Genomic DNA, 26,681 nt, shown 5'->3' on the forward strand with positions numbered 1-26,681 from the left:
TCTCTTCTTCTCTGCCTCTGTTACATCACAGTTGTTGTAATGTGACGAAGATCCATAACCCAACTGGTTCAGTTGATGACTGGGCGTAGACAGACTGGAAGGTGGATTTGAGTGGTAGCGAAGGAAAATTATTCCTATATTATAACTAAGGGTCACTGAAAATCATGCCACATGGATTTAACACTCAAGCCCAATAAGTGGCCCAGTTCCGCCACGGGAAAACAAACCGATTACACTGAATAATATGCTGAGATTTTTTTCAATAATATCTTCCTTTCTATCTTTCATTAATCCGAGACAGGAAATTATTTGCTTATCATAGTTTTGTCATAATTATTCAGTCAGCAATTAATTCATCCTAATCACTTCACTTTGGTCACTGTGATGCTGAAGAGGGACGCCTTCATTGTTTGATTAACTGATTAAACGAAATGAAAAACTGGCACATCAACTGCCAGGGTCATTTACTTTCGGACATCAGGTTGAAAGGCGACAACAAAGAATAAAAGCAGGCAATAATCTAAAACTCAAGTAAAACTATAAACATAAAGCACATTAAAATCCACAAACTCCGAAAAAAAAGAAACACTAAACAATAAAAGCAGTCCAGCTGCCTCCACACAGCTGAGGGTTTCCCCTCCCATACAACAGGCAACCTCCCCAGGCACCGACAGCAGACGATACGAGCCATCACCATCCTGGTACCCCAAGAGGTACTGACGGGGTAAATCCACAAAACTGGGGCACTCCACCAGCAAGTGCCTAATAGTCAAGGGAACCAAGCAGACTTCACAGAATGAAGGGGGAGCACTCCCAGGGACGCCTTCAGGTGATGGAACTGATATAACTGAGCTGCTATACTAATGCCCCTCAGCTCACTCCATGTCCCCCGATAGAAGGATGGTGGACTGCATGACGACAACTTCAGCCGCCAATCCTCCAGATTTACACTTAAATGAAACTAAGACTGCAACAATATAAAAAAGAAAAAAAAACAACAACGCCACCACCACTAACAACTACTACTACTACCAAGGAAACCAGAGTGATGACGTCTCTTCAGTCAGGCACCTCGACAAAGAAAATGGGCGTGGGAAAATTAAAGAAATTTGTCAGGGTTTGAGGTTAAACGTAGAAATTTTCGTCATGCTCATATCTGTATCCCATCCAGTATTGATCGTTACCACTTCATTAATCTTTGGTGGCCTCTAATAATTAATTCTTCCTGGAGTGCTGGGACCAACAGCAAGGTGGCAAGTGTTGAAGGCAAATTCTTCGGGGGTACTCAACCTTTTTCCCACCAAGTACCCCATGATTACCACACCGTCGACCCGTAATCCTATAGTATTAATCTGACACTGAATGCAGAATGGTAGAAGGTTAAGGCTAATCCAATATACACAGGTACTACAATAGGGGGAGATTGCTATACACTAACCATACTAGGAAACAATCAGACTTCTGAAGTGGATTCTCAATCACTCACTATAAACATACAAAAATCAAATCATTGTGAAGATAAATGAGTACAGGAGACCTTTGTCTACGGCGTTCACTGATTATGAAATAGCTTTCGACTCTGCAGAAACACAGGCGGTATTGAATATGGAGTTTCTTAATTCGAGGAGCAATATTAGAGACATACTCGAGGGTCATGCTCCACATTAAGCCATGTTGTTCAACAGCGTTGAAAATCCCTGCTCTCATGGTAAGTAGCCTACTAGGGAGCCTATACAAAGACCTCACAGCAACATCACCTACAGCAGAGTAAGCTCACTCATTTTAGACCAGAACTTGGTCGGGGACGGTGTTTCAAACGCATTGTTTTGCAACAGATTCATTCACCAACTGTAAGAAATCTTCCTGCTTCTTTTCTGGAAGAAGGTACACATTAATAATGAATGGGTTTCTAATAAATTTTGATTCCAACTTGATCAGTTCGAGGAAATACTGCACGATTGGAACTCCAGGTGCAGGGAAAAAAGATGTGTTTGCACAAGACGCACCAATTCTAATTTTCCAGTGCCTTTACATTTATGAAGTGCCTGGCGCCTCATTTCGTGAGGGGTGATATCGACATGGTTTTATCTATCTATCTATCTATCTATCTATCTATATCTATATCTATATATCTATATCTATATCTATCTATCTATCTATCTATCTATATATATATATATATATATATATATATATATATATATATATACACGTGTGCATGAAGTGTGTCTGTATATATGCATGGAAGTGTGTGTGTGTATATATATATATATATATATATATATATATATATATATATATATATATATATATATATATATACGGCCTTAATGACCAGGGGCTTTGGCCCCAATGGTCGATAGGCCAGAAAAGAAAAAAAAAGTTGTGAAGTTGACTATGGTGCCCGAGTTAGCGGGGTGGACAGACGTAAATGCGGCGTCCATCCGGGAAACTAACTTCCACACTGTTCCGTGTGCTTCGCTGCGGCTAAGCGCCATTTACAGCAAGGGAAAATCGGTTCACTGCAAGGGACGGCCCTGCAAGGGCAGCTGCTTACCTGCAGTTAATGGGTCTGCTCTGCCAGTCAGACAGGGGTTACACAACAACAGCAGCTCCTCCTCCTATTCCTTACTACCGCAATTACTGCTACATTTGTTACTAAATACTACTACTGCTACTACTACTACTATTGCTGCTGGTACTAACTACTACTACCTCTGCTTCTACTACTACTGTTCCTACAACAACAACAACAACAACAAAAACTACTGCTATTACTACTACTACTACTACTACTGCTGCTGCTGCTGCTGTTGCTGTTGCTTCTTCTTCTACAGCTGCTACTACTACTACCACTACTACTGCTACTACTACTACTACTACCACTACTGTTACTACTACTACTACTACTACTACTACTGTCTAATATACTATAGCACTAGCCGTGTGTGTGTGTGTGTGTGTGTGTGTGTGTGTGTGTGTGTGTGTATTTGGGCAGCTGAAACTACACATTCAAATCGCACCAAAATTGTCATAAAAATCGCTAAAAATTCGCTGATGTGAAAAAACTTGGTCCCATCACGATTGAGCGATCACATTTTGACCAAAAAAATGTTACTCCCGAAGCCCGGCATAGGATCTCCGTAGAATTTTTTGCCCATAGCAACAGCAGCGCGAGAGCACTCCGTAGGAGCAATTGCGAGGGGCCCGAAGGGCCCACGAGCACTTGTTACTACTACTACTACTGCTACTGCTACTGCTGCTGCTGCTACTAGTACTACTACTACTACCGGGAGCAGCAGCAGCTGGCAGGAGTTCTCTGTGTTTGCAAGCATTATTGCATTACACTGCTGTTCCACATCAGTTCTGTAGTGTAGAACAGATTTATGAAGGTACAGTCTGTAAGCATCCCGTGTCTGATGTGAGGAGATGTGAGCTGAGGGGAGATTTCCGAAGTATTTATGTCATCCCGGGTCCTGACTGGATGTGGAGGTTTGGAGACGGCCAACAGCGGGATATAAATTTCTTCGAATGGCAGACTGAAGTTCTTTTACTACCATCATTGCTCAAGGTATTGTTTTTCAAGCATCTGTTGTTGGAATCAACGGTATTCTTTGAAAGAGAGTGAAGAATATAGATAACATATGGTGGTTTGAAAACTTAGTGCTTCCCATTTTCTTTGTTGGTTGTCATGGCAGCGATGTGAGTTGCCAACAAGTAAATATGGAGGAAGAAAATATTATAGTCAACAGCTTACTGTGTCTGATAAACTCAGGAAAGAGTGATTACCCCCATGATTCTCTTTTTTGAAATAGCTTTAGCATTTTATTCTCATGAAGAGATTAAGAAAAGCAAGGAACTCTTGTGTAATATATTGAAAACTGATATATCGTGGAGGAGAGATCCGGAGAAGAAAAAGAAAGACCTAAGAGATGTGTTTGATTTGTATGAGAAGGCAGTAAAGAAGAACAAACATTTGAAATATGTAACTGATTCTCATAAAAGAATGCCACCAATAGGTTTAGAAATATTTGGCCCAATGCTAAGATCCTTAGCTGAGGATATTACTAAAATAAATGAGTTACTGCCAAAAATTTTAGATATTAAGTCAGAGGTCTGTAATACTGCTGATGCAGTTAGGATAATTAAGATGGATATGAAGGACTTAAGAAGTAAGTTTACTTATGCTATTAATGGTATGGAGGAAGCAGCCAAAGATTTAACTATGGAAGATGCTCACATAATAGATAATCTGGATTCCTTGAGAATGGCGGATTTAGGTGTGAACTTACCCAAACATATGAAGGTGCCGGAAAATAGTACAGATCCTGTTCTTAATTATGCAGCAGCAGTAGCAGGGGTGGGTACGGCAAGGAAGGTGGTGGTGGAGCAGGATGTGGGGTTGCGGCCTGAGTTGGTGGAGGAGGTGAGGGATGCTGGGGCTGTGGTGGGACCAGAGATGGATGGAGGCAAATCTGGCAGAATTCATGGTGAGGATGATGGGCCGATGATAGTAGAGAGGAGGCAAGAGATAAGTGTTAGTGAGAAAAGTAGGGAGTGTTAAGTGGAGCAGAAAGGGAGAGTAAAGAGTTATCTGGTATGATGGGCAGGGAAGGTGGTGGACTGTGTGATGCAGGGAGTAAGGGAAGAGGTGTGACAGAAGGTTGGTGGACAAGCACTCCTAATATGCCTGTCATAGACTCCACTGCTGGGGCAATAACCAAAATAAAGAGATCACAACTGAGAAAAGAGAGTGATAATAATGTTACTGGACAGGAAGCAAAGCAATTTCAAAAGCAGACCATGAATAATACCAGTGATGATAAACTTGGTGAGTGGCAGCTTGTTGAGAGAAGAAGACCTAGAATGAAAAGACCTCAGTTTAGAGGTGTAACAGGCTCAATGAAGAGTGGTGGGCATGATATTAAAGCAGTGAAAAAAACTTTGGATGTATTCTTGGGGAGGGTAGATAAACAAGTCTCTGTTGACAGTATAAAGAATTTTATTTATAGTGTTTTTAATATTTCTGTAATAAACATTGAGAAACTGCAAATTAGATCAGAGGAGTTCCATGCTTATAAGATTACTGTACGAGCTACAGATAGAGATAAATTATTTAACGGAGATTTATGGCCAGAGGACATTGTTTTAGATAAGTTTTATAATAAGTCTAGGGGGACCTTAAACAAAGATTCGATTTAGATACTTATATATAGATATTTTTTTTACTGTCTACAACTTTTTAATATTTTTTATTATCTTGACTTTTGTCTTCAGTTGATTTACTGACTACTGTGTATAGTATTTTTAACATTACTGTGTACTTTTGCATTCTGTTATACTGTGGGTATTTTATGGTTACAGAATATCTTAGACTTTATTATTTTATTGCATATTTTTTAATCTTTTGGTATTTTATTATTGGAGTTTTATATACATATATATGTGTGTGTGTGTGTGTGTGTATGTATATGTATGTATATGTGTATGTATATGTATGTGTGTGTGTATATGTATATGTATGTATGTGTCTATGTATGTGTATATATATATGTATATATGTATATGTATTTTTTTTTTCACTATCTGCCTCCTTTTGCTTCAGTTTTTATCATCCTATATTGAACCTTTCTTTTTTATATTTTTTCTTTCATAGATAATTTTAGATAGGAGTTTATTTATTTTTTTATTTTTTTACTGGACTTTTTTCTGGTACTTTTAAGCTTCATTGTCTGTATTTTTTTTTTTTTTTCTGTGCATTTTTAATATTGTAGTATAGAGAAGCATAATACTGTACCCTACATCATTATGGATATTACTATTTGTACTTACAACTGTTGTTCATTAAGGAAAAACATAGATGTGGTGCGCTCACTTGCATATGGAAGTTATGATGTTATTTTTTTGCAAGAATCATTTCTTAAAGAAGATAGGCTAGGAGATATTGCTTTTATTGATGAAAGGTATATGGGTGTGGGATCTGCTGCTGGCTATTCAGAGAAATCAGTTAAATCATTTAGAGGAAGATGTGAGGGAGGGCTTGTTTGTCTGTGGAAAAAGAATGCTTCCTTTCAAGTTAAAGTTATATCTCTTGAAGCAAATATGATAATTTTGGAATTGTCAGTGAGAGGTTTCACAGTATTACTGGTAAATGTATATGTAAAAAGTGATGTTTGGGAGGATGTCACCCTTGAGCTTTATTTGGAGTCACTGAGTAAGTTGGAGCAGGTTTTAATTAATTATAGCTATGATAATGTGTATTTTTTAGGAGATTTTAATGCAGACCCATTTATAGGTAGAGCATGGAATAATCTCAGCAATTTTATTGGGAGAAATGACCTGAAATGTTTTGATTATGATATGCTTGATATTAACACATTTACATTTATTCCTTACAACAACTCCTACACAAAATGGTTAGACCATATTATAGGTAGAGATTCCAAAAATGTTATAATTTCTAATATACAGGTGTTATATTCTTTTATTGGATCAGACCATTTACCAATGGTTGTATGTATGTACATAAATTGCCCTGAAGAATGCCTTGGTACATTTTGCCAGGGAGAAACAAGTGTTAGTGAGGACTTTTTAAATTGGAACAGCCTAAGTGCTGATGATATTAAAACAATAGAAAAAGATGTTAATAATGATTTGACAAGGTTAATTGCTCTTGAAACATTAAGTTGCCAGGTTACTGGATGCCAACGTAAGCAGCATATACAAGAACTTGATATTTTTTATGAGCAACTGATTTCTTCATTATCATCTCGTACTAAGAAATATAAGGGTATGAGGGTAAGAAAAAATAAACACAGAATTATTCCTGGTTGGAATAGAAATGTTAAAACACTGTATGAGAGATCACGCTGTGACTACATGGAATGGTTGAAAAAGGGAAAAGAAAGAAATTCAAAGGAGTACATGAAGATGGTTGGTAGTAGGAAAGAATTTAAATTAGCACTCTCTAAGTGCAAGAAGGAAGAAATTAATGAAAGATCAAAGGCTGTGGAAGAAAAATTCTTAAATAAGAATATGACAGCCTTTTGGAAAGAAATCAAGAAACAAAGTAATAAAATAAGGTCATCAAAAGTAGTTGATGGGACCAGTAATGATAAGGAAATAATAAACATTTTTAATGGAAGAATGCTCAGAGGAGTTGGAGATGTTAGTAGTGGTGATGAAGAGGACTCCTTTCTCACAGTATTGAAAGAAAGGTGGAAAATTAAAAGAAAGTTTCATATATGCATATCAGTTGAAAGACTTTCTGTGTTAATTAAGTCATTGAATGATGGAATAGGGCATGATGGATTACATTCTTTTTTACTAAAGCATGCTTCAGTGGAGTTTTTAAATATTTTAACACATTTTATCAACAGTTGTTTTACTCATTGTTACATACCTGTTGAAATGTTAAAGGGTGATATCACTCCCATAGTGAAAGATCTGAAGGGTAATGCAGCGGACTCTGCTAACTATAGACCAGTAATGGTTTCATCTTGTCTTTTAAAAATTTTAGAACTTCATTTTTTAAATATTTTAAGTGAGAGTGTATTTTTTGATTCCAAACAATTTGGCTTCTGTAATGGAATGTCTACAAGAGATGCTTGTTTTTTATTAAAAGAAACCATTAGGTCATATACAAAAGGAGGCAGAAAATCATACATAGCTTTTATGGATCTATCAAAGGCCTTTGATAATGTTGATCATTTTAAATTGGGTCATATTTTACTGGATAAAGGACTTAACATTAACTTTAATGAGATATTTAAGAAACCAGTTAGCAAGAATTACATGGAATGGGAGTAAAGGAATGTATCATATAATTAATAAAGGAGTGAGGCAGGGAGGAGTTCTTTCTCCTTTACTTTTTAAACTGTACATAGATAATGTTTTAAAAACCCTGACGGAAACAGATGTGGGTTGCTGCCTTGGGGTTGTTAGATTGAATGCAATTGCATATGCTGATGATATAGCATTACTAGCTGATAGTGAAGAGCATATTCTATATTTGTGTGACATATTTGAACAGAATATTAATAGTCTTAATTTAAGAATTAACAATGATAAATCAAAAATTGTTATATTTCAACATAATAAGAAACAGGCACAAGGTATCCGTTATTTAAATTGTTATGAAGTGGTAAATGAATACAAATATTTAGGCCATGTAATTCAAGACAACTTTTCTGATAATCAAGATATTTATTTCAGATTGAACTCATTTTATGCTAAATTTAATTCAGTAATTAGAAAATTTAAGAACGTTAATGCACAGACGTTACTGTATTTGTTTAAAGCATACTGTGTCCCTGACTATGGTTTAAGTATTTGGAATATGAAAGATATGCTTAAAAGCAATGTATTCAGAAGCTTTGAAAGTGCATTTGCAAATGCTCTTAAGAAAATATATAATGTCCCAAGATTAATAAGTAATCATAGTATATCTAAGGCAGCAGGACTACTTTTACTTAGACACCATGTTGCCCTAGTGCAAGCTAGGTATTGTAAAGCCCTAAGTAGAAAGAATAATGCGGTTTTTAGGTTATTTTATCAGTCCTCTGGCCACCATGTTCCTCATTTATTGAAATATTTTTATGATAAATATGAGATAGATATATTGGATAACTCTGTGGACATTATAAATGCCAGAATTCAGTGGGTGCAGAACCATGAGGAAATAAGTGGTGTGGAGTTAATGTAAATTTCGAAAAAGATGTATAACAGTTGATACTGAATGTGTTGGTATGCAAATTGTATATATTGAATTTATTTATTTATTTATTTTTTTTTAATTAATGAAATTGGATCAACTCCTCGATCTGATTGTTAAGGATTTATTTATTGTAAATATTTTATTAAATTCAATTGTAAAGGAGTATCTATAGTATTTATGATGATGAAATGTATTATATTTTATGTATCACGAGATACGAAATAAAGATGATTGATTGATTGATTGACTACCACTACTGCTACTACTACTACTACTACTACTACTACCACTACTGCTGCTGCTGCAACTGATACTTCTTCTCTTACTACTACTACTACTACTACTACTACTACTACTGCTGCTGCTACTGCTGCTGCTGCTGCTACTACTACTGCTGCTGCTGCTGCTGCTGCTGCTGCTGCTACTACTACTACTACTACTACTACTACTACTGCTGCTGCTGCTGCTGCTACTACTACTACTACTACTACTACTACTACTGCTGCTGCTGCTGCTGCTGCTGCTGCTACTACTACTACTACTACTACTACTACTGCTGCTGCTGCTGCTGCTGCTACTACTACTACTACTGCTACTGCTGCTGCTGCTGCTGCTGCTGCTGCTGCTGCTGCTACTACTACAGCTGCGGCTGCTGCTGCTGCTGCTGCTACTGGCAGCTGCTGCTGCAGCGGCAGCAGCTACTACAGCGCTGCTGCTGCTGCTACTGCTGCTACTACTACTACTGCTGCTGCTGCTGCTGCTGCTGCTGGCAGCAGCGGCAGCAGCTGCAGCTGCTGCTGCTGCTACTGCTACTACTGCTGCTGCTGCTGGCAGCAGCAGCGGCAGCAGCAGCAGCAGCAGCAGCAACGGCAGCTGCTGCTGCTGCTGCTGCTGCTGCTGCTACTACTACTACTACTACTATACTTTTGCTGTCGCTGCTGCTGCTATCAATGGTTCCTCCCCTCTCTTCCATTCGTATTTTTTTCACAATTATCACCCCTCTCCATAGTCTCCCTTCCTGCTCTGTGTCAGTGTCCCTGTCTCATTAATTCCTCATTCATTAGGCACACGTGGCAATATTCACAGGTAGACTGATAGACAGACAGAAAGAGCGGTAGATATACATGATTTTTTTGTGTGTGTCCGACTCTGAGCAAAGGCTTCACAGCCTGCTCTCAAGGCCCAGTAGTCCTCCTACATACCATACACCTCTACATGTCACCACTTTGGCGTTAACACCCACCGTCCATATTGAATACATGCTAAGGCTGTCTCATACAGGACTGGTGTATTGGTGTTTGCAGGGATATTTTTACGACATGTCGGCGGGTCTTCTAATAGATCAGTAAAGTCTGATTTTATGAAATTCAAATCCTTAAACTGTTCCCTGCCCTAGCGTGGATTTGAAACTGGGTCCATTGGGACTGCAGGCCACCTCTCTACCGATTGAGTCACTGCCTCTAAATACAGTACACTGGCTAATTTTTCTACCCATACTTAATTTACCTCAAACTGCCTCAGACTTCCGTCAGTTTGTAGCTTTCTTCAAATACAGTATTTCACTGGCATCTTTTCCATAGTACTACTTCATGGTCAGCATCATATTCTGTAATGATCTTGTTACAACTCACTGTTCAGAATAGAAATGTCAGTTTTAGGTCAAGTTAAAGTAAAAAGTCCACAGTCATTCCAAGAGGCACTTATGAGGTAGTATATGTTTCAACGGATCTCAGTTCAACAGCCATATTCTTAAAACAGCGAGGGTGAAGGTAAATGCAATACCCAAATTGTAGTTTACGAAAAACTTTTGGGCCACACTGGGCCAAGGCCCAGGCTGTAGGCCCAAGAATTGTAAAAAAAAAAAGAAAGAAAAAAAAAAAAAAATATTTTTTTTTAGCAACAAATCCTTTCAAATTCGCCATATCGACATGAAACCAAAACCTAAAGGTGCATCTTTCAAATTTGCATCTTATAACATGCCTCATTACATCAGGGGGTCACCCCCTAGTTAGCGGTAGGGGGGTCAATGTCAGGTGGGTCGGGCCTAAAATTTAAAATAGGCATAAAGTTATTAATTTTCACCCGATTTACTCAAATTTGATATGTGACATCTTTGAGTAGATATTCTGTTGTGTTTATAGGTCAGCACTAAAATGACTGCCGAGGACGAGTTTGCTGTGCCTTGCCACCGACTCTTGTATTATATCTATTTTAACAATGCTTATAATGAACTCACCTCCCCAAATTTTCATACTGGTATGTTGATAAACTTAAATGTACTGGTCAATTGTTGGAAGTTGTTGCTCTGGCCAGTACAAGACGGATTAGCAATATAACCTGCAGACTTCGGTCGTCTGGTATATTCACTGGAACCCCTGCTGTGAAACCTGCCCTAATGCCTAGACACAAGAATAATCGACCAGCATTATCAAGTTGGTTTGCCGAGATGCCACTGGAATGCGAAGTGTCCTGTTTTGTGATGAAAAGGTGTTTTCGTCAGAGGGTCTTCGTCCACAATATGTATGGCCCAGAGTTAACATCAGGTAGGCTAGACCAATCACGTGCATGATTATAGCTCATGCATGATACACTGGTTACAATTTTCGATTTTCATATGGTTTTCCTGATACATTCATTACATCATATTCCTCACAGAAGATGCTCACAGAAGATGTTGGGAGGTTGTATTGTTATTACTAGGCACATAAATTGCATTGCGTTCTTTTACTGCACCCCAACCCCCAAATACGGACACCTTAAGCAGTCTGTAATATTGACCTCAACATCCATTTTCGTAAACAGATATGACAAAGGAAATGTTTTTGTTTCAAGGAGGAGTGGTCGCATCATGACTGGAGTCTGGGGCTGGATCACGTGAAGTTGTGAGCTGGTTGGGCTAAACGGTCGTCTCACACCTGCAGAGTATATTGACAACTTGGAGAATGTATTATTACCATTTGTAAGGGCAGTACTTGCAGAGGAAGATGCATTTAATGTTCATCTGGCCCATGACAATAGCTCAGTCCACACTGGACAGGTGGTAAGGGACTGGTTTGCTGCATATCCTGAAGTGACACTGCTTGACTGGCCTGGATGATCACCGGACCTGAACCCGATTCAGAGCGTGTGGGCCTAAAGGAGCAAAGACTGGCTCCGACGCAACGGCGGGAATCGGAGAGAATAATTCACCCATGTAAGGGAGTTCTGGGAGGGACTTCGATTACAACTGGACGTTACCCAGTATCATATTGACTTAATGACACGAAGAATCCGAGATGTCATTGCACCAAATGGGTTTTATACTAAACATTACCGTCGTCGTGATGCACTGTGTGATGCTACAAGGTGTGTGATTTTTGTGTTAGGTTTTAGAATGCTGATGGTGATATGATGATAAGGGTGTGGGGATGATGTGTGATAGAAGTGGTATGTACTCGTATACACGTGTGGTGGTATAGGTCTGTGGATCACGTAATAGTAATGGATTTTGTCTTTTTTTTTTATTAACTTATCCAAATCATATGTTATAAAATGTTTAATAAATGTCTAATACTTGTTTTTCTGTCGACAAATTCTTGTCTTCGAGATATGTATTGGGAGGCTGGTACTGTGGGGTCCAGTTAGCCATTCGAATCCCTAACTTCATTAGCATATTTTATCCTGTATATAATACTGAGCAGCTATAAGTTCACATTTCATAACATGGCACAAAAAAAAAAAACACTGGTAAAAATAAATAATTTATGTATAAAATAGAAGTAAAGGGTGAACCAGACTAAGATCTAACTGGAATTGGAACTGTATGGCAACTCTGCAGACGTAATGGTAAGGCAAAAGATAGAAAAATTATCTGGAAACTTTGAACAAAGTTACAGTCTAAAGGAGGAAACGAAGAAGTTTGTTTCGCTTATCAGAAATATACTCGCGTCCACAATATTGTCATCTGCTGCAAATGGCAGCTAATACCATGAGTACATCAAATATCACAGCCTTGGGATTTGTTTCCATTGAGCATTCCCGGCATTAATGAAATTCAAACACTTCTTGGAACTGATACGGGCGAAGTGAGAATATTAACAAGTGCCCCCCCAAAAGAAATGAACTATAAGAAAACGCCAAAAATGCAAGAACACGAACTAAAGGTTTTGAGAATCCAGACCCCCCCCCCCATGTCAGTGCTACCAACCGTTCGTATGACACAAGGCAGAGTGCACCAAAAGTTTAGTTATTTTGCAGATCTTTCCACCAAAATTCAGGACACGATTTTTGTATCTGATTGTATTACATCCATCTCACCACTGTCATTTCAGTACACTCAAGTCTACAAAATTCTTCCTCTTTTTACTGTCCAAGTTTTACGTCTATGAGGCACCACAGTTTCGACACACGACTCATAAACTCTCCTACATTGTCAGCAGGGGCAACAGCCTTCTCCAAGCTCTTCCGACTCTTGCTTTAACACCATCCCCTGTGCTAATTATATCCCACATGTCGTAAAGTTCAATAAACACAACCCTCCCGTGGTCAGGATAACTATTATTCAATTCCAGCTAACACCTGGTGATTTATTTTGTTGAAAATGAATCACAGGAACCTGAGTGTTAATACTTTCACCGTTAGCCCTCTCATGACTGCGACAGATCTACTACTCTGTCAAATTTAACAACAAGCTATTTTATCTCTCTGAAAGTGAACCTGGGAGTGGTAAGAGCCTCATTTCCTACATAATTTTCCCTTAGTTTTGGGTGGACCACACGACCTCTTTTGCATAACGAATATTCATAATTGGTTATACTTGGCACTCTGCCTTTTACACCACTCCACCACTAATGCACCCACCTTGCAAATTAGCAATATACGAAAGGAAGCTTCTAAAGTGCATTTTTTTTTCTTTACCAGAGATACCGAGTCCCTTTCAGCTCTGTTGTTGACCCTGTGCCTTCAGACTGCAGGGTCAGTTTGACTAGTAACTAATACGAATCATTTCCACCTCAGAACTAAGGCTTATCGAATTTAGTGCAACGCAGGCTTAGTATTCAAGATTTGGGAGTGACACAATTCCACCAGAATCAATCATTTCTTGTGGCACCCTCGGGGATGCATAGGGCCTTGATGAACTCACACCACCACATCCTATCTTGTGCTAACTCCTCAAGATCTCCCCAACACTCATCTCCAGCTTCCCGTCTCATTGTCCTCACCCACGTCTCTTTTGGCCTTCCTCTACCTCTCCTACCAAGTGCCACCCACCCTGGTGTACCTCGTACTATTCCCTGTCTCCTATACACATGTCCTAGCCACTTCCATCGTGAGAACCTAACATATTCATCAATCGGCTGCACTCCCGTTATTACTCTAATTCTACTATTTGGTATCCTTTCCCACCACTTAACTTCTAATATTCTTCTAAGTGCTTTTTTTTTCAAACACCAAGAATTTATTTTCCATAGTCACTGTGCTGTACCAAGGCTCGTGTCCATAAATTAAGATACTCCTAACCATTACCTTATAAAGTTTGATTTTTGTATGCACAGAAAAATTGTTATTATTCCAAATATTTTTAAGCATTCCCATTGCCTGATTAGTCTTCTTTAACCTTTCCTCGAATTCAAAGTTCAAAGAACCATCCTTGGCTAAATAAGTACCTAAATATTTAAACCTATCAACTTGCTTTACAACCATACCTCCAATTACACATTCCTGCGCATTTTCCATATTCATATTGATTATTTCAGTTTTTCCACAATTAATAACCAAACCCACCTTGCGACCTTCACTCACCAAACAGTCCAACACTCTCTGCATCTCTTCTGGCCCATCACAAATCAAAACTATATCATCTGCATAATCTAAATCCAAAAGTTTCCTGTTCTCTCCCCAAAGTATACCTGCACCGGTTTCTGTTCCAACGCGTTTCATGATGTAATCAATGACCAATATAAATAGTAAAGGCGATAGAACACCACCTTGAATTACTCCGGACTTGACTTCAAACGAATCACTCAGACAACCATCAACCATCACTTTACAAAATGTGTCCTCATGCATGTTCATAATGACCCTCACAAACTCCTCTGGTATTCCATAATGTCTCATGATCTTCCCCATAGTCTCTCTCGAAACACTATCAAAAGCCTTTTCAAAATCAACAAAACAAAGACTTAACGGTACTCTCATTTCATTAACTTGCTGCATCAAATGCCTAACTATAAAGATCTGATCATTGCAACCACGTCCCTTTCTAAAACCAGCCTGTTCATCCCTCAGAATACCCTCAACCACCGGCTCCAACCTATTTAACAACACTGTACTGAAAACTTTCAAAGCTATCGGTGACAAGGAGATTCCCCTCCAATTACCACATTCACTCAGGTCTCCCTTCTTCGGAACTTTAACAATTACACCAGAAAAAAAAAAAAAAACTCTTAACCATGAGACTCCTGCCTCATAACTAAGGCTCATCAACTTTCATAATACGATACACCAATTTAGTGTCAAGGTTGTGGGAATGGACCAGTTCTGCCAGGTGTAAACAAACCGACTGCAGTAACCAACGAGATTCAGTCCTGCCTCATAACTAAGGTCCATCGAGACTCCCGCAACAACTAGTAAGTACTTACAGGTAAGTTGTGAGGGTGGCAGCTATTTCAGGTGAAAGCAAGTCAATCACAGTAATCAAGGAGACTCATTCCCCCCTCAGCTAGGTAACTGAGTTTCATTTAATAGCAGCTTAATATGATCGATGAACCCCAAAGTGTCACAGGAAAAATCAGCTAACTTTGACCCGCCTGTACCGTAGTTCAGGACTTAATGTGGCAGTGGCCAAGTTAAGTCCGGCAAAGACAAACCCACTATAAATAAGACACAAAAGGCAGTACGTCATTAAACATATCTTGTCTTCAGCTCTATACTATATCTATTCTAACAATACTATCACTCCCTTTACAGACACACCTGTAGTCCATTGCAGATTAGAATTACACTATAACTACTTGCACTCTTCCGCAGTTGCCCCTTTCTCCCTCACTCTCATTCGCTTACAGGCAGATATAGTACACTACTGTCATAATTAGCATTACAGTCACAAGTGATGAAGTTTGAGTGAGGGAGTATAGGCCGGTGCGGAAAGGTGTAATCGTGGGTAATTGTAATTCTTTTTTAGAAGAGACTACACACCACCTGAAAAACAACACTTCGGTATTTTCGCCTTCCTAAACCCAGCAAATTTATATCATCCAGTATTTCAAAGCAAATAGTTTTCATCGAAACATTTTCAGAGCAGGGATGAAATTTGTGGTGACGTTGTGAATGTACTGTAAATTCCAGCTCTGAGCTGAATACAAAACAGCCGCCACCTTCACCCTGGGACGAAGGGTTTTACTATCCTATACAAAGCCTTGAGGACAGTACTGTGCTGGTGGTGGCAGTTTACACTGTTGTGGTGGTTATAACGGAGTTCTTGTTCATGTTCTCTGTTGTTGTTGTTGGTGGTGGTGGTGGTGAATTTATCCTTGTGCTGGTGGGGGTATTGTGGTTGGGGTCAGGAAGACGACGAAGATGAAGATACAGAAGAAGAAGAAAGAGAAAAAGAAGATGATGGTTATGGAGATGGAGAGGAATAAGAAGAATAAGGAGAAGATAACGATGATGGTAGAAGAGGTGGAGGTGAGGAAGAATAAAAGTAAAAATGAACTCTTCAGGAGGAAAAGAAGAAAGAAGAACGGAGATAAGAAGGAAAACACAGAAGAGATAGTGGGGATAGACGCGAAGGCAGAGAAGGAGGAGGAAACGAAGTATGGCTATTGGGGACACAGAAGGAAGGAAGGAAAGAAGACGAAAGGAAGCAGGAGAGGGAGGGCGGGAGGGGAAGATATGGAGGAGGGAAAATTGAGAATCTGAGGGAGAGAAAAACAAAGAAAGACTAACAACAGAGAAGGAAGGGAAGGGGACGGGAAGAGAGGAAATGAGAGTGACGAAAGATGTGAAGGAAGGAAGGACAGAGGGAAAGAAAAGGAAAAGGAAGAAAAAGAGAAACAGAAGGAAAAGAAAGGAAGAAGGGCTGGCAGGAAGGAGACACAATGCAAAATATGGGGAGAAGGTAAGAAAAAAAAAAAGGAGGGGAAGGAAAGGATGAAATATAGGAAGTGATGAAAGAGAAGGTAAAGGTATGATGGATAAATGAGAGAGAGAGAGAGAGAGAGGTAACCTAAGCCATGTCTCGTTTGCATACTTGATTGGTGGCGCCTCAGTTGGTCTCTCTCTCTCTCTCCAATACTTCACTAAGGCAGTTCCATATTCGCGGCACGCGAGTCTGATGGTGTCATTATCGTACCCTGGAAACCTACCAGTAAACAATGCATCCAACTTCGTATCATATTATACACGAATCATATTATACACTAATATACTGCACACGAATATTATTATACAAGAACATATTATACACGAATCACATGCGTATCATATTATACATGAAACTGAAAGCACTGTTGACGAGTAGGTTGCCAGGGCAAGATAATGACACCTTCAGACTCGTGTGCCGCGATTATAGTTGGCAGCAGCCCTGCTTTATTAGGCTGTGAAGTGTCTTTGCCTCAGAGAATGGCTTAGTCAGTTTTGCACTGGCCTCACGCATGCTGGACATTGGAGTAGGTTTGAGCTCCACTGAATGCTGCTGAAGTTGTGGGGATGTAGCCTCAAAATAACACCTCTCCACAACAGTCATACCAAATTTCCATTATGCCACTGTCTATGGCCAATGTCTTTTGACCTGCTCCATGCTGCCCCTGTTTTTAGATGCATTTTCTTTCTTGTATTCTTGTTTAATTGTGGCAGGCACTTCTACCCTTCAGAATGAATCATTTCCGACCAAACCTGGACACAATAACCAGCCTATGACCTAGTTGTGTCTGTAATGTTATGGTTACTAGGCAACTACTCGTTGCCTAGCAACGACCGAAAAACGCCTTTTTTGTACTTTTCTCGTTTTGAGCTATAGATGCATTAATAATTGTCGTTGAAGGCTCTGACTTCACAAGGCGTCATCCTGAGGCCATTTTCTATCTGAATTATACTATCCATTTTTCCCCTCTCTTTAGTTTTCGAGTGGCAACCCTGCGAAGATTGGCCTCAGTGACCCTAGCAACCAGTACCGGTTTTCAAAAATGCTCCCCTAGTTCCCCAGTGGTTCAAAGGAACTGAATGAAACTCTGCATGCTTATAAACACTGACTAGTACTACAAGTTTCTACTGTACAAGTATGTGTTACATTGGCAATGTCAAGGGTCAAAGGTCATCAAATGCAAAAATGGTGAAAAAAGCTAAAATCACGACTAAGCTCGTGCGAAATGCTAAGGTTCTGAAGATTATTAAACCTGGGCCATGATTCTGCTGTGGAATGTTGCACTGGAGCACCTCCATCCAAAAATGAATTTAGTGTCTAAATTCACTTCTAGTCGCTGGCAGCACCACCTAGAAGTTGTACCTCTGGTGGGTTATTCCGCGAATTTCAAGTTCCCTAGCTCCACAGTGGGTGGATGGAATCGAATGACGTGCATGACCTACAGTATATCCGCCAGGTCAGAGGTGAAAGGTCATCAAGTGCAGATAATATGAAAAGTGCTAAAATTACGACCTTGCTTGTGCGAAATGCTAAGGCTCCGAAGATTATTAAGCCAAGGCCATGATTCTTGGGTGGAACGTTGCACTGGAATACCTCCATACAGATATGACTTTTAGTGTCGAAACTCACTCTCGGTCGCTAGCAGCGCCATCTATAATTTGAACCTTGGTTGGGCCAAAGCTTTCCCGGCTTAGATCTGGCCATTGTCACCTACCGATTTGTTATTTAAATGGCTGTCAAGTACCTACAATTTGATATCAGCACTACATTCAGCCTAAACTCAAACCTGCGCCATCCACGCCTAGGCTGGTAGTAAGGTCACATAAAAAGCAAATAAATGCCATCACACACACACACACACACACACACACACACACACACACACACACACACACACGAGAGAGAGAGAGAGAGAGAGAGAGAGAGAGAGAGAGAGTTGAGATGGGTCTATATAGTGAGTGAAATGGGTATAAGTGTAAAGAATGGGTCGAGAATGCTGGTGTAAAATGGGATTCGTGTGAAAGTTTCAAGAGGGACTTAATGCCAGGACGGGATAGTGTTGTGTTGACCGTCATCAATCCATAATATCATCTGGTGGTCGCAAGAATACGTGTAAAACACAGGTCATGGTAGTGAAGAGGTAGAATGAGGGTGTAGAGTGGGAGTTAGGTAGTTTCTTAAAGACGTGTCACATGACAGTATGAGAAAGTAATGGGACTGTTAGATAAAATTTTCTGACGATAGAAAGGATAAGAGAGAACCAAACGTCATCACAGTGAGGAAGTTGAATGTAGTTGTAAAGTGCAAGTTGTGGTAAGGGATTATGAGGGGTTTAATGAGGACATGAAGTAGTGTTTGAGGAGACGTCAGTGTTTAAATGACTTTCATCTGTACTGTGCAGTACTGTGGCGCCATTTGTTCTTTCCTTGTTCGAGATCAGGACAACCAATTCGTAGTAAAGAACATAATAACACTTTGGAACATTACATAGTAAGGGAAATATTATACTCTTAAATTTTAAGCTGGACCAAAATGGACACCTTTCCGTCTTGAATAATGAGGGCCGTATTATAAAAAGCCAGAGTTCAGGCGATCCAACTGCGACATTCAGTCGTTAAACGTTCCTGAGCGTCAGTCATCCATACTATAAAAAATCTGGACCGTCAGTCTTGGCGAAACCCAGTTCTGGAGTTTGAATACCACGAGAGTGGCTACACTGGGGGAAAATGCGCTGCATGAGCGCTAACAAGTGCGAATTTTGAATGTTTCTTCTGTTCAGTAAACCAGACACTTCGCTAACCCACTCTAAACTATTATCTTTATGTAGGAAATATGTATATTTGCGCTATACTTGGTAAAAATTGGCGGTGGAACGCATAAAGAGCAGCCATTTACGAGCAACATAGTGTATATATACTGTGTAGGCTAAGCATGAATTATGATTTATCCTCCTTTTCTTGTTATTTGCAAGAAAAAATTATTGAATATACCTAGTTTGAATTTATACGAGCAAAGTGAATGTATTATTGCATACTTCATAGACTTCCATGATATATTTCCTGGCAGCTCACCAGGCAGGAACCATACGGCAGCCTATCCAGATTATGTGCACTTTACTCATGTAGCAGTACATCCTATGTTCCTAAATTCATATTCCGAGATGTAAATACATAGTCATTACAGAATTATTTTTAGAATGGAGACTGCTTTGCTTCATTACAAAGCTGGTTGAATGGTGACTTTCACCGCAGCACAAACACATGAGGGATGCAGTAACACTCTTCCATTTCTTTTTCAGCAACTTCTTTCCACACCTGTGATCCAGCCATAACCAGCATACCATGAGGGAAAATATTGGCTAACAGATGTGTGTACTGTCATAGCTGTTCATTCAGTTTCTATATATCTGGTTGTCTAAGTTATTAGTAGTAAATTTCCAGTTTAGCTCAGTAATTATACTACTCTTGTATTCGCATTCTTGATTATTACCTGTCACTTCAATGAGCAATGATTTCTTGTCACTTGGTACAGTACAGTATTTCTTTTTCTATTCCAGTCTGCTAGATATGGTTTACCTCTTTTCCTAGAAAACATTCCACTTCTACATTACTTTCATTCAATTCTGATTTTTACATTTTCAGTCTGCTTATTGTTCTGTTTTTCTAGCTTTCTCCAAAACTGTTCATAAGTTTGATGTTGGTCTCCTTCACTAACTATTTCTCTCATCATTTCCTGTTTGTAATTGTAGTAGTTGTAGCTGTTCCGTAGGCAGTCTGGCCGAACAGCCCTGAGTCCCTAATGAAGGCCACGGCCGAGACTGGGCTTTCCTACAGAGCTCTCAAAAAGTGCATGTTGTGTTGCTGGCGAAGGCGATTGTGTGCAGTGCAGTTTTCCATAATGTGCTTAATAATAAGGGGTGCTGTGTGGCATCCTGGGCAGGGGTCAGCAATGGAGTCATCCAGCCTCTTTTGATAACTCAAGAGTTTGTCAGTCACTGCTTAACTGCCGCTGTGGTATTTTTGTATAACCCTTCCACCAACACCAATATTTCCTGCCTTTCCTACACCCATCTACTCCTCCATTACAACAGCTGTCAATTCCATATATTTAACTATTTTTTATAGTATGTTTATGGTACAGGCCATACCCTTAAGCCTGTAACTATTTACAGGTAAGAAAAGCTCTTGGGATAGAAAGATGCCTCAGGATTATTTTCTGTTTTCTTCTGTGAATCTCACGAAATAGTCTGCATTATTTTACCGAAAAATTTTGTATTAATGCCAATACACCTATGCTCAATTCTGAGTGCTTGATTGAAATCGGTAAATATTTTGCCAGCATCCTAACCAACCAATTCACTTCTACCCATGGTAACTTTACCTCTCTACCCTAAATCAGCTTATTTATTTTGGTGCAAAAACGAACTAGATTTTTCAATAAAGAACTTAAGTGATTGCATGTACTTGTTGGTACTAATGAAAACTTAGGCACTCTATTTTTTTTCCCCATTTCTGTAACTAAACTGCATAAGGGAACATTAAAGCTGGTGAAAAATACAAACCTAAATAATCATTTACCAATACTGACCTAACTCTGACATCTGTAATTTCTGCCATGTAATATACTATTGTATATATTCTCTTTCTTAATCGGTATATACTATTTTAGCATCAAATATGGGGGAAAGCTGTACTGTACCCAGCAAAGTACTGTGACTCTCATTATGCTGGCAACCACTCCAGCTGCCGCATGAATCAGCTATACACTTGAACTGCATGAGATATAATTCAAGAAGCAACCCATTAACAAAATTATTGTATTCTTTTACAAGTGCACAGGGATTTGGAATCTCAATTTTACTCTTACAGATATCTAAATCTCACCCTTCCGAACATTTTGAACCCTAGAAACAACTTCCGCAAATGAATATTAACGCGAAAAAAGATTTTTGAAATTTTTTTTTCAAAAAAATTACATAGTCTGGCTATACGTGACACCCATCGCGGGGCGTGCCTAAGGCATTGTGGTCCTGTCTCACATGTGTCTACCATCACGTCACGGCTCACGTGACTTATGGGTGGGGTTAAAGCATGTTTCTACTGTTATGTCACTCACTATCTGCTCATGCGTGAAGCTCAAACTGATATAACCGGCGCGCAAATTTGAATTTCAGATACGCTAGGGTCCCGCAGGATTTGAAAGTCAGTTCGTCTCCAGCCACGACCTGTGAAGCCTGCAAAATTACCGTAAGTACTTCAGGAGCTGTAAACTGGTGAGTAAAGGCATTATTTTGTATTTACACCCGGTTAGGTTAGGTTAGATGAGGTTTGGTTAATGTAAGGGGGGGTCTGGGGGGCGAAGCCCCCCAGTTAGAAAGCACAGCCAGGGTTGGGGGGTCTGGGGGGCCAGTTATCAAACACGGACTCCCTAAGAAGCTTAAAATTTCATTTGTCCGAAGGATTTTAGTGTTTTCGGTTTGAATTTGATAACAGTTTCAGTCGGAAATCACTCGTTTTTGCGTGTTTTCCCCACCCAAAAGCCCGCTTTCTCACAGGTCCCCCATTGTTCTTGGCACGGAAAAATATAATTTTTGGCTTAGTTTAGCTTAGGAGATAATGGTTTGCTGGTGACAGCAGGCAGGCGATTGTTGGTGCACGCGCTATCAGCTCATGCGTAAAGTTCTAACTGATACAACCGGTGTGCAAATTTGAATTTCAGATACGCACGGGTCAGTCATGGCGAGTGGGTGCGAGGACTGCAAGCTTAATCAGTGCGTCGCTATTAGCTCATTTTATAAAAACGATAATGCGTCTATGAAATTCCTTAGATAGCACGGAGTGTTACCGTCATCTGTTGAGTGCCCTACTTGTCACAGTCCATGCAATTATCGGAGTGATCAACATATCTGGTACTGTTCTAGGGAGTATAAAGTTCCCAAAAGCAAGAAAAGGAAGCGTTGTGCATTCTCCTCTTCGGACTACAAGGGCACATTCCTGGAAGGTACACATCTCGCACTGTGGAAGATTGTGTTATTCGTGTCATACTGGCTGCAGAAATATTTTGATCACGAAACCGTTATTGAAAATCTCGAAATATCATCCAGGTCGAGTGTGGATTGGAGGAGCTTCTGCAGCGCAGTTTCATTGTTCTGGTTCAGAAATCAGTCTCCCATTGGTGGCCCTGGCATTGTTGTCGAGGTGGACGAATCATTTTTCATAAAAAGAAAATTTGAAAAGGGTCGACCGTTGAGTCAAGTGTGGGTGTTGGGTGGTATTGAGAGAGTCTCCAAAAAACTTTTCATTGTACCTCTGGTGGGGCCAATTTCTGCTAGGAGGGACAAGGAAACGTTAATCCCACTTATAAAGAAGTATATTCGCCCCGGCTCGATCATCAACACCGACGGTTGGTCTGCGTACGGCTCACTGCAGGATCTCGGTTACTCCCATGTGGTGAATCACTCCGTGGAGTTTGTGGATAAGGTGGATCCATCGAACCACACGCAGACTATCGAGAGACTGTGGAGGGATTTGAAGGAGTGGAGCAAGCATCCTGGAATAAGGCCAGAATATTTTGAACAGTATTTCTCCCGGTACTTGTTCATTCGCCAGTTTAAAACGAGTTTGCTCCACCATTTCTTCATCGAGGCTGCTCGTTTGTATCCTCCACAGTCCAACGCTAGAGCTGTCCACATCTCGGGAGCCCCAATCCCCACTGAGGAGGAATATTAAGGTTAGTTTTTCTGCTGATGTGGTCTCACCTTTGGCTAGGTAGGTTAGGTTAGGTTAGGTTAGTTTTGGTTTAGTTGGGTTAGGTTAGTTTTGCTTTGGTTGGATTAGGTTAGTTTTGGTTTGGTTAGGTTAGGTTTAGGTTAGGTTAATTTATGTTAGCTTAGGAGATTATGGTTTGTTGGTGACAGTGGGCAGGCGATTGTTGGTGCGAGGCGATGGGGTATGCCAGACGGCCCGGCGCGTGGCGGCCCAGCTGGTGAAACCAAGGTATTTCTGATGGTTTTTGATGTGTTGTGAATTATTCTGACCTTCATTTCTATCGCAAATCAATACATTATGTGATTTCCACCACCCAAAAACCCCGGGTTCGCCCATCTCCCCCATTCTTGTGGGGGGGAAGGGGGGGTGGGGGATATCTTGAACTTTACTGATTTGCGGCAGAAATGAAGGTCAGATTCGTTCAAAACACATCAAAAACCATCAGAAATACCTTGGTTTCACCAAAAAAGACGTCCCTGTGCACTTGTAAAAAATTACCAAAATTATTTGTTTCATGATTTTCCAATGCCAAGATTATCACACACGGATATTATTCGACTAGAGGCAGAAGCTTACGGGCTCCCCGTCAAATGTGATAACTACAGCACTTAGCTGGCTAACACAATCTTTGATATTGTAGCCGTTTCAAAAACTGAGAAATTACACAGGTAGTCTGAAATTAACTATGGGGCACAATTTTTTATAACAATTCCAAATATTATGCGCCACGTTACAAAGATCCACCACGTATGTTTTGTTTACTCGTGTTTGTTAGAGAAACATGTAGTCTTGCAAAATTTTCGGAACAGCCCCGTATTTCTCATGTATTTTAGCCTCCAAAAGAAACTTTTTTTTTTCCTGATTCTCTCAGTGTTTACAAATGGAAAAAACAGCAATCGTATCAATTAATATTTAAGTTTGCTACATGCAAGGATGGTCTCTGGTGTCGTTTATCCTCCCGTCACATTCCAGTACTATTTTACGCCATAGGGCCGTACTATAAAAACCCAGAGTTTAGGCGGTCGAACGGCGATGTTCAGTCGTCAGACGTTCCTAAGCGTCAGTCATTCTTACTATAAATAATCTGGACCGTCAGTCTTGGCGAAACCCAGGTCTGGCGTTTGAATGCCAAGACAGTCGCTAAATTGGGCGAGAATGCGCTGCATGAGCACTAAAAGCGAGCAAATTTTGAAAGTTGCTTCTGTTTAATAAACCAGACACTTCGCTAACCCATTCTAAACTGTTATTTTTATGTAGGAAATAAGTATATTTGCGCTAGAATTGGTATCAAATGATGCTAGAACGCATAAAGAGGATGCATTTACAAGCAAGATACAGTGTAATGCATAGCCTAGACTGAATTATGATTTATCCTCCTTTTGCAGTCATTTGCATGAAAATAATTATTGAGATTATCCAGACTTGATTTCATACGAGCAAAGCGAATGTATTATTGCATTCTTCATAGATTTCCATGTTGTTCCTGGCCAGCTCACCAGTCATGAATTATACAGCAGTTTCTCCAGGTTATGTGCACCTTCACTCATGCAGCAGTACATCATGTGTTCCTAAATTTATATTGCAGAATGTAAATACAGAGTTACTGGAGAATTTTTTTTTAGCATGGAGACTAATTTACTTCTTTACAAAGCTGGTTGAATGGTGACATTCATTGCAGCACCAACATAAGAGGGATGCAGTAACACTCCATTCTTTTTCAGTTGCTTCCTTCCACACCTGTCATCCAGCCATGACCAGCAGTCCGTATTGGAAAATATAGGTTATAAGGTGTGTGTACTGTATCAGTTGTTCTTTCACTTTCTATATATCTAGCTATATTTTTTCCCCTACATTATTGTCACCTTCCCTGTTTGAGGTATTACTAGTAAATTTCCAGTTTAGCTCAGTAATTATACTGTACTACTCTGAGATTCACATTCTTTATCATTGCATACTGCTCAAATCTGAGCAGTATGCAATGATTTCCTAAGTTACATGGTATATACAGTAGCTAATTATTTCTGTCCCAGTCTGCTAGACAAGCTTTCCTTTTTGTTTCCCAGAAATCATTCCATCTCTATAATACTTTCATCCAGTTCTGTTTTATATATTATCAGTCTGTTTACTGTTATGTTTTCCTAGCTTTCTCCTGCTCTGGTTATATGCTTGATGTTTGTCTCCTTCACTAAATATTTCTCTCATTACTTCCTGTTTGTCAGTCATTGCTTACCTGCACCTTTCATGCTTTTGTATAACCCTTCCACCCTAACCAATATTCCATGACTTTCCTGCACCTATTTACTTCTCCATTACAATAACTGTCATTTCTATCCAATTAACTAGTTTTTATATTATATATGCATGGAACAGGCCATTTCCTCAGGCCTGTAGCTACTTGGGATAGAAAGATGCCTGTTTTTTTTTTTTTCGCATGAAAAAATCAGCATTTACTAACAAGTTTTGCTTTAAAGCCAACACACCTATGCTCAAATATGAGTGCTTGATTGAAGCAGGCAATATTTCAGCAAACATCCTAACCAACCTATTCACGCACACCAGTATCTGGTAACCTTACCCAACTATCTTAACTACATCAGCTTATCAATTTATTTTGGTGCAAAAACGAATCACATCCTTCAAGAAAGAACTTAGGTGATTGCACATACTTGTCGGTGCTGATGAAAAATTTGTGTCTGTTTTATCAGTTTCTGAAACTTAACTGTGAGAGAACACTAAAACAGGTGAAACATACAAACCAAACTAACCATTTACCAACGCTGACCAAACTCTGATATGTGTAATTTCTGCCATGTAATATAATATTGTATATGCTCTTCTTACACGTCATTTATTCATGATTTTTCATAGGCAATAAGTGTCACACAATGCTGTTGTTGGACCAGAGGCAGAAGCTGACTGGCTTGCCCTCAAATGTACTAACTACAGCACTGAGCTGGCTAACACACAAACTTGCAAACAGTTGCCGTTTCAAAAATCTATTCAGAATGTACACAGGTAGTCTGAAATAAACTAGAAAGCATAATTTAGTATCCTAACTCAATATTACGCGCGACGT

The 26,681-nt window shown here is 39.7% G+C and overlaps 1 pseudogene; it reads left to right on the forward strand.

The window, feature by feature from the left end:
• Positions 1–22,573: 22,573 nt before the first annotated feature.
• Positions 22,574–23,566, forward strand: LOC145417194 (uncharacterized; annotated as a pseudogene).
• The last annotated feature ends 3,115 nt before the right edge of the window (positions 23,567–26,681 follow it).

This window comes from Coenobita brevimanus, chromosome 109, assembly GCF_032717465.1.
Source record: "Coenobita brevimanus isolate Jiangsu-jjx chromosome 109, ASM3271746v2, whole genome shotgun sequence".
NCBI lineage: Eukaryota > Metazoa > Arthropoda > Malacostraca > Decapoda > Coenobitidae > Coenobita > Coenobita brevimanus.